The 12,172-nt window shown below is 40.4% G+C and overlaps 1 protein-coding gene across 5 annotated transcripts in view; it reads left to right on the top strand.

Moving 5' to 3' along the window:
- Window positions 1-12,172, top strand: part of FOXP1 (forkhead box P1) — a 509,316-nt gene that overhangs the window by 173,518 nt on the left and 323,626 nt on the right. For all 5 annotated transcript variants that reach the window (XM_045053185.1, XM_023249951.2, XM_023249952.2 and 2 more), the window contains one exon: window positions 2,073-2,133. The gene's annotated coding sequence lies outside the window, so the exon portion shown is untranslated. The remainder of the gene's footprint in view (window positions 1-2,072; window positions 2,134-12,172) is intronic.

Genomic DNA, 12,172 nt, shown 5'->3' with positions numbered 1-12,172 from the left:
CTTTAGTAATTGTACGTTGGAGGGTCACTTGTATAATTTTGTTTCCCTAGGGGAAAATTACATTTGTAAAATCTATGAGGGTAAATCAGCTTATAATTTGGCTCTGTGTTCACTGACACACGGTACTGTGTAGACAGGTGCGTGGAGAAATAGCCCATTTCTTACCTGAAATCCTCCTACAGGTTTGAATACAGGGTTCAAGATAACTTTATTCAAAGTAGGCATTTTTGCAGTGTGTTTTTTTTTTTTCTTAAATTAAATTTTAATAAGGTCCAGTTGTTTGCCGGGCCTATATGATAGCAATCTCATCTGCATTGCAAAGCCTAATACTGTATAGATCTGACTGCCAAACATGCAAAAATAGATGCAACTCAGTAGATTAACATGAAAATTAGTTTAGAGAGCACGCACTGGAGAACATCTCAAGGAAAAAGGAGGGAGAATGGCTGTTCTTGCCTTGAATTGAGTAGAACCTGCCAGTTCGCTTACTTTCCATTTAAGATTGAGTGATGAGATGGAAATTTCTGGGGTGTAAGATTGCTGCTGTTTCTTGTATTTAATGTGCTCTTTTCGCTTGGGAGGTGGGGGGCTGCTTTGCCAGGCTCCCCATTACCTTGAGGACCCCAACATCATTGCTCCCTGTTTTCTCACCACCAGATGCCTCGTGACAATTCTCACCAGTGGAGAAACCAATCCTGGAGTCACACATCAGCAGTGTGCCTCAAAATTTTCATTTTCAATTTGAATTGTTTTGTGTAAAAACAAAAAGGTTTGGGGCGGGTTGCAAAATAGTAATTTTAAGCCCCAGGGCTAGGGTTTTCCCCCACCCAAATGGTGAACATTTATGGTGAAAACCTCCAATTTCCTCTTACAGTAAACATGAAAATTATGATTTCACTCAGAGCCTGCATTTTTTTTCCAATCTTTATGGCAAGAATCTGCATACACTTGCTTGTGGAAATGTCATAAATTGGCCTCAGATCAATTCCTCAAAGATAGTACTCACCAAAGTGCCACTTTCGTATTTTAGCCCTTGTGAAGAAGATTTAACTCTTCTCAATAATGTTTGCCTTTCCACATTCAGGGCTGACAGCGGAGGGATAAGCAGGGATATATTCTGTATAAAATTAAAACCACTTCATTACATATTGTTCTGAAGAGTGAGCAAAAGGATATTAACATTTTAGGAAAATGGTGATCTGGTCTTAGCATCTTAAAAAAAAAAATTACATGAGCATTTGGTCAGCTGATGGGGAATGAATCCTGTACCCTGTCGGTAACTTGATCTAAATTAATAAACAAATGTTTTTCTTTTCACTTGTGCCATATGTTGATCCCAGTTACATGGGCAGAAAGAGGCAGCTTGTAATGTTTCTTAAAGGATTACACACTGTTTTGCATAAGAGAGTATATGCAGATGCAGGATAAAACATGTTCCAGGCTTTCTTTGTGTTTTAGGGAGCTTGATTTCAATTGTTTATTTCATCTGACACAAACCATTTTTATTTAACTTGGTAGATCTGGTAGATATAGGCTAAGTGGAAAACACTGTGTGAACAGCTTTCACCAACCGATTAACCACCCCCCCCCCCAAACTTGCAGATCCTGGTTCATTTTGAAAGGTCCAGGTTGGCATAAAGGCATCTCGTCTCTCAGAACTCACTCTCTTCCTAAGGGGAAGGCCCACAAGCCTGTGCTTTAATGAAATCAGAGATGTCGTGGATGCTAACCAAACAGACACGTTCAAGGAGCAGTCTGGTTTCCAAAAACAAAAGCCTATGAGTCACGTATTATTGCACAAGAAAATAAATTGATGGAGGACAAGATGAGAAAAAGTTCATATGCAAAATTCGCAATGTTTCACCTTGACTTTTTCCACCCACGTTATTTTTGTTGTCTTGAGGAGCTCACCGGCCTGTGCACCGGATCAGTGGTCTTGGGACTTGTTTTGATTAACTCTGAAAGTCACTTGCCATGAAATGTGCCGGAGTTCTTTTGCATCTGTCCCTGGCAAATAGGTGGTTGCTCCTTTCTCTTGACATTCAGGTTTTGATGTTCTCTTTTGTTTTCAGGGTAAGAAGTGACCTTTTGAGGTGACTATACCTGAAGATTGCTTTCCGGAAGCCAAAAAAGGTAAATGCGATGTGATTCGTGGAATTCTATCTAGGGCTGTGTTTACCACCTCTAGGTATATCTTAATTCACTTCTTTCCCAATCTACGTAGTTACCAAATGTCTGTGAATTTAGTTATGTAAGTATTATGTTATAGCATCATTTGGGAGATGTTTACAGAAAAGATTGCTCTGAAGAAATGGTCCACAGAGTGACATTTTTCTCCCAAATATGATCAAACTTCCCCTTTGTTGAAGCTGATTTTGTTGTTGTTGTTGTCGTTGTTGTTGTTGTTGACTTGGTGAACTCAAACTTTGACGGGAATATTCACATCACAAAAGCGGTGATTCATAAAAATTCGCTTGCTCTAAACGAGAGTAGCCCATGTCCGTGTTCTGTGCTGAAGTGGTGTCATCCGATTGATGTTCATCTGGCGGCTTTATAATCACCTTCTTTCAGAAATTAATAGTCATAGCACCATAGCAACACGGCACATTGATAGAACTGCAGAGCGGCGTGGGCCACATCCCTGTGATGTCAGTACTAGGCTGCCTTGTTCTCTTGACCTTGCTTGAAAATCAAATGAGTATTTGATTTTAAAATTAGAAGTTTTCAGAGAGACTAATGTAGCTTGATGAATTAAAGCTAAATTAAATTTTCTCAAACTCACTTTTGGGAGGGGGAACAAAAAAGCACTCTGTTTAAAATGGTTCTGGATGCTACATTATTTTCTCGATTCCCAAAGTCTCTCTCTCGTGCTCATCTCACACAAGTTAATCTTGCAGGCCGTTTTAATGGCCGATGTTTCTCTTGTAGAATCTTCATTTTATTTTTGAATTTTGGCCAATGACAGCTCCATTCGATTTAGTAGATTTGTGTCTGTTTTAAAACAGGTTACTTGAGGGCCTGGTTGCACAAGGCCTTCACTCAGATATTACTAAATTAAGTTTATGAATTTGTAAGACACAGACTTCTTATTCTTCAGTTGAACCTGTTTTGGGTTTTTTTTTTTCTTCTTTTTGAATCTTTACAATGTGAAGATTCTTAGATTACTTTTGTGTTTTATCTCACTGAGCATTTTGAGGTTCTAGAACGTATTTTACGGGTATGGATTTATTTTTCTAGTTGCGTTCTTCCGGCACACTTGATCTGAGGTCAGAAATCCAACTTGCCCCGTTTCACCATCTTTGTCGTCTAAATTAAATCTTTGTGAGAAGCCTCAGATTGTCCTCTGCAGAGGACAGCTCCTTTTATATGCTCCAGCGCGGAAGGGGTTGATCCCAAGCAGTTTTGGGGCTCATCAAGTCAGGGTGGGACTTTTGACAAAGCTCTTCCCCTTGCTGACGCTCAGTGGTCCAATATTAAAAATGAAGGCTTTGTTAATTTCAGGGATCTCCAAACTTTGCATGTCAAGGGCCATACGAATTATTTTCTGTTGGTGGGCCATTCCTTCCTTGCCCCGAATTATTTTCTGTTGGCGGGCCATCCCTTCCTTGCCACGAATTATTTTCTGTTCCTGGGCCATTCCTTCTCTGCCACAGCCGCTCAGCTAGGCAGCAAGTTTGTCTCCCGGTGTCTCTGAGCCCTGCAGAATCTCAGTCCAAGATGTTCCTCATGCAGAACTGTGCCAGGTGTTTTAACTCATCTCGTGCCTTTAGCAAAGATTTCTGGCAAAGCTAAAAACTGATTAAACAAAGCTGAATATATGGTCGAAGAGATGAAATACTCACCTTGAGAATTGCGTTACCCCACAGCCTCAAATACGGGCATCCTAAGTGGGTTTTCATTGTTTTCTCTGGAGTCACCTGTAAGCGTGAATTATTTTCCCTGTGACTTGATGTCTTTATGATGGCCTATGCTAACACCCATGACTTGAAAATGTGCACGTTTGAATTTGTGCGTTGCGATTTGTTTCCAATTCTGTGATACTGTTCAAAGTTTAAAATATCGTGAGTCAGGGGCAAGTTTGGGGAGAAAAAAAAAGTTTCTAGGAATTTTTCATTAGTGTTGACTAAGGGAGGTAGTCCATGGGGACAAAAAAAATTGTTTCTGTATAATATCAAGGACATGTGATATACTGCAAATAAGGAATGCATTGTCAAATGTCAGGAGCAGTGAAAAATTTTGTCCTTCTGATGGCTCTTGTCATGACACAATGGAAGCTGATTAACAAGTTCATAAAACTTTTAAACTTGACTGCTAGGAAGCTCAGAGTAAGAGTTTTTGCTCAATGTCTCTAGTTTTTTTTTCACATTCCACATTTTTGTTATTGATATCTTTTTATATAAACTTCGTTATCTCCTACCCCCAGTTAACATTGTGTTATTTAATTTGTTTTTCTTTTATAATATCAATTCTTTTATTTGACCCTCATTTCAAATTTTATTTTCCTTTAGACATCAGTTAAGGTGCACAGACCTAAATAATAAATCACCTGTATTTTTTACCTTTTAACAAGCTCAAAGATCCTTAAAAAATGAATCCTTATATATTTTGATCTCTTATATATAAAGAAAAAAAAGTTTGTTAAACTGTAAAATCTAAAAAAGATCTGTAAAATGGTTGGAATGGCTAGTGTTTCTCCCCAGGGAATAAATCTTAAACAGAGAAGATCATGCTATCCAGTGATGATCGAGAAACCAGCACCATCTCCAAATCATCAAGAAGAGGTAGATTCAGATGCCAGGAGCTTCTCAGTAAATGCCATGCCCGCATTTGAAATCTGGGAATCATTAACAGTCAGCATAGATGCAAATAAATATGTCTACATTGGCACTATGGGAAAAACTAGTTATGTGCATAGAAGTGGCCAGGCATATTCAGAAAAACAGATGAAGCCATTTTTCAAATTTAGATTCAAAGGTCTGACGAGTCATAAGTAACAGTTATCTTACTTGCTAGCGATGTGACAGTTTTCTTCCAAGTGGATCTGAGCACTTTACAAAATGGGTTTGGTTGCCAGCATTCTTGAAAGGTGGGTGGCAATCATTATAATCCCCACTTTACAAACTGGGAAGGTGGTTCCATAGATGATTAGTAAGTTACCCACGGTCATGTAGATTTTCAAGACTGGAGGGGTGCCTGAGTGGCTCAGTTGTTGGAGAGTCCGACTTTGGCTCAGGTCATGGGTTCGCAGTCTGTGAGTTCGAGCCCTACGTCGGGCTCTGCACTGACATCTCGGAGTCTGGAGCCTGCTTCTGATTCTGTGTCTCCCTGTCTCTCGGTCCCGCCCCTGCTCGTCCTCTGTCTCTCTATCAAAAATAAATAAACATTAAAAAAAAATTTTTTTTTAAAAGAACGTCAAGACTGGACCTAAAGAGGCATGTTGCTCAGGTCACAATTCTATTGATGTCATTTTATCATGGCGGCCTTAGTTTGGTGACTTAATAAAGGTTTATATGTCATTTTCTCTCTGCTGTCCCCCAATGTTGGCATTTTACCTGCATGCATTTTTGCTTAAAATTCAAATCCAGTTTGTAAAGTTCATCTTCTTGTAGCAGCTCTGAGTGGCATTAGGAGTGGATGATAATCATCAAGACCATAAAGATTACAATTAACTGGTTATTTTTAAGGATTTTAGACATCTTCAAGCTTCACATTTATGTATTGGTTACCTTTTTTTAAATTTTTTTTAAGTTTATTTATTTTGAGAGAGAGAGAGAGAGAGAGAGAGAGAGAGAGAGAGAGAGAGAGAGAGGGGAAAGGGCAGAGAGAGAGGGAGAGAGAGAATCCCAAACAGGCTCTTTGCTGTCAGTGCAGAGCCTGATGTGGGACTCATTCACATGAGCCGTCAGATCATGACCTGAGCCAAATCAAGAGCTGGGTGTTTAACTGACTGAGCCACACAGGTACCCCTTTAATTTCTTTTTTACAGCCAACTTATTTGTGAAAAAGAAACAGTCTAAAAGCTAGTATAATCATTTCTACCCCCAGTTTGAGCTCTTTTTTGTTGGCTCAGGGAGTGTAAAGCATCCTTATAGACTCTACTCATTGTGTCTTGCATATTGTAAATTATATCTTGTTTGCAAATAAAGGTAAAAATGACTATTCAGCTACTTAAAATACATCCATTAGTTCTTTTGAAAGTGTGTATTTATTTGATGTAAATATTTAGTGGCAGTAAATTCAAAGTTAAATCACTTTCAAAATGACCACTTGATAGAATTCAGCATTTGAATTATGTGATTATTAATTCATCAACTTGTTAATGAAGACATAACAACTTGATGTGTCTTCATTGAGCCACCAGATGACCACACTAGCTGAATCACTAGTTTATTCTGTTCAGTTAAACATTGAAGTCCTTCCCGCTCCCCCCTTCTCTTCACATATCCATGCTTGCGTTGTAACAGGGTGAAGACTACCCTGGTACAACATGGAGACCCCAACATACAGTGGCTTAAATAAAATAGAAGTTTACTTTTTTCTTATGTAAGACTCTGGCCAGTCTAGCTTGACTGACAGGTTCTTTCTTTTGCTCTCCTACCTTGGGATTTTGTTATTATTCACATGGGTAAAGCATAGTGGAGAAGTCCAAGGCAAGCTATCGTCTCTGATGCAAATGAGTTAAAAATTGCACACATCACATCTATTGACCCTTAATTGGTAAGATTATGGTTACATGGTCATAAGAAGCTCCACTGGCTGCTGGGAAGTATCTATACCAAGGTGTCCAGAGCATGAGAGAATTGGAGAATAGATGTAAGGGGACATTTCGAACACAACCACTTGATTGATTGAATTGGCCCAATTCAATGATTTCTTTCTTTCTTCCATTCATTCATTCATACAAAAGTACATACTGTATACATGCATAAATTCCTACTGTAGATATTTACTGATGATTATGATGATGGTAGATATTTACTGATGATTGCTAAGATCATAGCAGTACATAAGAAGGACATGGTCTTATGGGTGCCAGGTGACTTTTTTGGTTAAATGTTTGGCTCTTGATTTCGGCTCAGGTCGTGATCTCATGGTTTGTGGGATCAAGCTCCACATGGGGCTCCGTGCTGACAGCATGGAGCCTACTTGGGATTCTCTCTGTCCCCTCTGTCTGCCCCTCCCCTGCTTGCACTCTCTCCCTCTCTCCCTCTCAAAATAAATAAATAAATATAAAAAAAACAGACACAGTCTCTGTTGTCATTGTTTATATTATAGAGGGGAAGACCATTATTATGAATGATGGTGATGAGCAGTGTTAGGAAGGGCAAATATTGGTTGCTGTGAGAAAGCAGTCTCTAAAGTGGGAGACCAAGGTATCAGGGATTTATGTATTTTAGCCTTATATGGAAGCTTTGTTAGGTTAACTTGGTTTTCTTGAATCTGTCATGCCAATGTTGTTATGAACGTTATCAGGCATGTTACTTTTGTTAATAGCTTTATTGAATTATAATTCATAGGCGATACACTTGTCCCATTTATTTATTTATTTATTTTAATTTTTTTTTTAACGTTTATTTATTTTTGAGACAGGGAGAGACAGAGCATGAACGGGGGAGGGTCAGAGAGAGGGAGACACAGAATCCGAAACAGGCTCCAGGCTCTGAGCTGTCAGCCCAGAGCCCGACGTGGGCCTCGAACTCAGGGACTGCGAGACTGTGACCTGAGCCGAAGTCGGCTGCTTAACCGACTGAGCCACCCAGGTGCCCCAACACTTGTCCCATTTAAAGAGCACCATTCATTGGTTTTTAGTTTATTCCCAGGGTCTGCAACCATCATCACAATCTAGTTTCAGAATAATTTCAGCACCCCAGAAAGGGACCCTGTAACCATTAGCAGTGACTCCCCGCAGCTCAGCACCTGACAACGAATCTACTTTCTGTCTGTATAGGGTGACCTATTTGGGACATTTCCCATAAATGGAATCATATGATATGTGGCCTTTTGGGAGTGACTTTGTTCCCTTAGCATAGTGTTTTCAAATTTCAACCCAAGCATTTAAATTTGTAACTCTTAACAGCCTTAGAGTTGTTTGAGGTCTGACTCTTAACCCCAACAAAATGATGACCTGAAATACTCTCGCAGGGGATGGAATTGGGGGGAAAACTACTGTTCTCGTGTTGTTTATATTTTCATAGAACTGACTTGGCCTCCCAACAGTTAAACTTCAAAATTTAAATGTTTGCATTTTAAGTTAGCTGTTTTTAAACATTGTTAACCATAATGCTAAACCAAGTTACTCTGTAAACAAGAGCTGTTTCTCTTGAATGTTAGATTCAAAGAAAAAATTTTCTTAAATATTGATTTCCAGAGAAATATGCTCAATAGAGTTCGTATTCAAGCGGGAGTCACTTGTTGAAATGTCCATCAAGGCGTATTTAGTAATAAAGACAGTCTGTGCAGCATTTATCACCTAGCGATATTTTTGCGCTGTGAACAATCAAAAATACAAAACCAACTACCAAATGGTCTTATTCATCTTTTTAAAATGATGTTTTTGTTCTTCCATCTGCCAAGGGCACCAATATCGCAGCTGCTCACCTTGAGCATCTTAGGAAGAGATTCTCAGTTTAGGTGACAACCTAACAGCTTAACAGAGATAGAGGGAGTATTGCCTTTCTTTGGTAATTCAAAAGCCTCAGGAAGAAATTTGAAGCTTAACTGTACAAAAACTAAACCCTGTTTAAGGAAGCAGATCGGTGTTAACCTTGACTGTATTAGTACTACCCCCTCGTATGTAGTAATATCCAGAACCTTAAAGGGGCAAATGTTCTATTGATGGTAGGATCCTTAGTTTGAGTCGATTTTGCAAGTTGACATTCTGTCCAGGGCTGAGTTCGGATTTGAAGTTTATGGTATATTTTTAAAAGACTCCTCGTGAGTGGTAGTTCACAATTGAAAAATGAAGATCAGTTGTTTAACCTTGTACTTCTCTGTCCTCGACCTGAACCGTTGTATTTCCATAGCCTTTGTGTGGGGGGTGGGGAGGGGGGAAAATGAAAAACTTGAAATCTTTCTGTTCTTTTCAAACGTACTCTTTGAGAAGTGTGAAAATCATGCAGATATCCCCTTGAATATTGTATATTAGCGCATATGTACTATATAATTATAAGTCATTAGGTATTTTGTTAATTAGCTGACAGTGCAGTGAGTTATTTAAAATTACCTTTTAAGAAAACAGTCTTGCGTCGTTGGATGGACGGTGATGATTTCGGTCTGTGGATTGGCATGGTACTTCAATTCCTCACCCTATCCCTCCAGGCCTCTTTGTCTGGAAATCTTTTTCCCTTTCAGAGGGTCCTGAGCAGTCCCTGGAGGTCAGAGAATGTGCCCTAAAATTCTTTCATTACAGATTACATACTCTGAAGTTTATTTAGAGCAGTGATTGGCCAAGTCAGCATTGGGACCCATTTGTGGGTTAGGAAATCAATTTAGTGGATTGTGCCCAAGAATTTTTAAAACCTGGAATAAGCATACAGTAGAGTAGAATAAAATAGAGTAAGCCTACACTGTCCAGTGTGGAAGCCACCAGCCACATGTTTGCAGTACAATTAGCCCAAACTTCTATGGGCTGTAAATGTGAGTTCGACAAAGTACTTCAAAGACTTTGTAGGGAAAAAAATATTTGAACAATTACTCTTTTTTGATGACACATTGAAATGATCATATTTTGGTTATGTTAGGACAAATAATATAAATTATTCAACTTAATTTCATCTGTTTCAATGTAGTCACAAATACATAAATGGCAGACATTATATTTCTAATGGTCAGCTTTGCTCAGGTGGATGGGGAATTATTAAATATAATACACGGTGATAGGTGCTGGGGAGAAAATAGAGGAGGATAAGGGAGATGGGCTTGCTAGAGCAAGGGGTTCCAGCTGTAAATAACCAGGGTGGGTCTCTCTCTGTGAAGCACAGGCATTTTGAGTGAAGATGTAGCTTGTTCTAAAGAGAGCAAGTTGGCCAGTGTGGCTGAAGTCAAGTCAAGGGGGTGGGGGGGGGACAAGGTCAAGTAGTAACAAGGTAGGGGGTGCCTGGCTGGCACAGTTGGAAGAGCAGGTGGCTCTTGATCTCAGGGTCCTGAGTTTGAGCCCCATGTTAGGTGTAGAGATCACTAAAAATAAGTAAATACATCCATTTATACATACATACACACACAAACTTTGGAGGGTGGGGGGAGAAGAAGTAAAGGGCCAGGCTGAGTAGGGCGTGAAGACTCATTGGACTCTTAGACATTTACTAAAATAGGGAACCATCGATGGGCTTTGAGGTGGGTTAAGATCTGACTCATGCTTTAAGTGGATCACTCTGGAAGCTGTTTTGCAAGTTGCCTGTGGGTGGAGTAGGCAAGATAAGATGATAGATGATAGGGAGGGGGACTTGTTAAGAGGCCATTGTAATCATCCCAGTGAGATAGGGTGATGGCCAGGGTGAGGATCACTAGAGGTGGTGAGAAGTACTTAAATTTGCTTTATTTGAAGGTAGAGCCAAAGGCTTTCCTAGTGGAATAGATGTGGAATTTGAACACGCTGCATCGAGGATGACTCGAAGATTTTTGTCCTGGACGATGGGGTAGTATCCTGTCATGGATTGCTCGTGGGTAGAAAGGAAAGAGCAGAAGATTGAGGTTTGGGACCCAAGCAATTTCTGTAAGGACGGGGCTGCCATGATCTGAAATAGGGAACCCTGTAGGGGAGCAGGTTTAGGGTATAAAGGAAAAGAAATATTTAATCTCCCTTGTTAAAGCTGGTAAGGTACACTTTATTCAGGACCATCACACTAGGTACAGGGAACATTCCGGTGAGGTTTTATACGGGAGAGATTGGGCTCAACTCCGAATACAGCCCTCGCAAGTAGGAAGTCATAGCAGGGTGGGTGTCAGTGCATGGAAAACTTCCAAGAGTAAACATCATGGGGAAGCAGAGGGTCTAAGCTAAACAGATCTCACAGCCCAGGGGGATCAGACATTACCTGGGAGATGATGGAAGATGAGGAATCCAGTCACATGTCAGCGGTGATCAGATACGGAAGGTGGTAGTAGAGGGGGTTGTGGTTCAACTGACTTAGCAGGGTTCTTGCTCAAACTGGATTTTATAGGAAGGTGCCCACATGGATTCAGGAGCCTGACTGAAGTTTGGTCAAGCCAAGAATCTTTGTCAAGGGTGGATGAGAGAAACCGGGAGCACAGCTGTAGACGCGTGAGGTTTGAGCTGTTTGTTATTCACCCAGATTGAGATGTCAAGTGGGCATTTGGATATGTGGGTCTCGAAGTGCCCTAGCTGAGGCTATAAACTGAGGATTTGTAACATGTAAGTAATATGTAATAGGCATGAACCCGGGTGAGCTCACCAAGGGAACAGTGGTACAAATAAAGGAGAGTAGGGCTCCAGGATGAGGGTTCTGTCGCCAGCACCATTAGGAAGCTTGGTGACAGGATACAAAGAAGAGTCAAAGCTGGCGGGAGATTTTGGGGATTTGGATGAGCCAGGAGCCTATGGAGGACATTGTTTAAAGGAGGAGAGCGTTGTCAGCTGCCTCAGAGGTTGCTGAGATGTAATGAGAGATGATGAGAAAGAACTGGCCATTGTGTTTGTCAACATGGAAGTCATCGATAACCTTAACCACAGTCAAAAATGTTTTGAGTCTCATTCCCCTAATATACACCGGCTTCATATAACTACCAGTGTGCTTATGGTAGGCATTTTGAATGAAGTTTCCCGGAATAGTGCCTGTTCAGCACTCTTACTTGTTAAGGTCATCCGGCACCTCCACCCCTCGCCGCCCCACCCAGACAGGGGCCTAACTCTGTGATGTTCCAGTCACGGTACAGCCCTTGGAAAGTGATCAGAGCAAAATTCACTGCTACACCGAGGAATTTGTGCATTTTGCCCATTTCAATTTATTCTTTCCAATGGTCGAGATAATACTACGTTTAAAGAAAAGGCAGAGGGAAAGGGGGATGTATTAACCATCTAAAGGTACACTGCAGCTTGGTGTGGTTAACATGGTCTCTAGATTAGTAGAGTACTAGTTTGTGCTTGAGCCACATGTCAGTCTGTGACCTTTACCTTATGGTAGTCTTTGAAAGATACAGTCTTTGAACGGGTCAT

Source organism: Felis catus, chromosome A2 (genome assembly GCF_018350175.1).
Source record: "Felis catus isolate Fca126 chromosome A2, F.catus_Fca126_mat1.0, whole genome shotgun sequence".
In the NCBI taxonomy this organism is placed as follows: Eukaryota; Metazoa; Chordata; class Mammalia; order Carnivora; family Felidae; genus Felis; species Felis catus.
The sequence above is the reverse complement of the archived record's forward strand: the minus strand, read 5'-3'. Positions and strand labels throughout refer to the sequence as shown.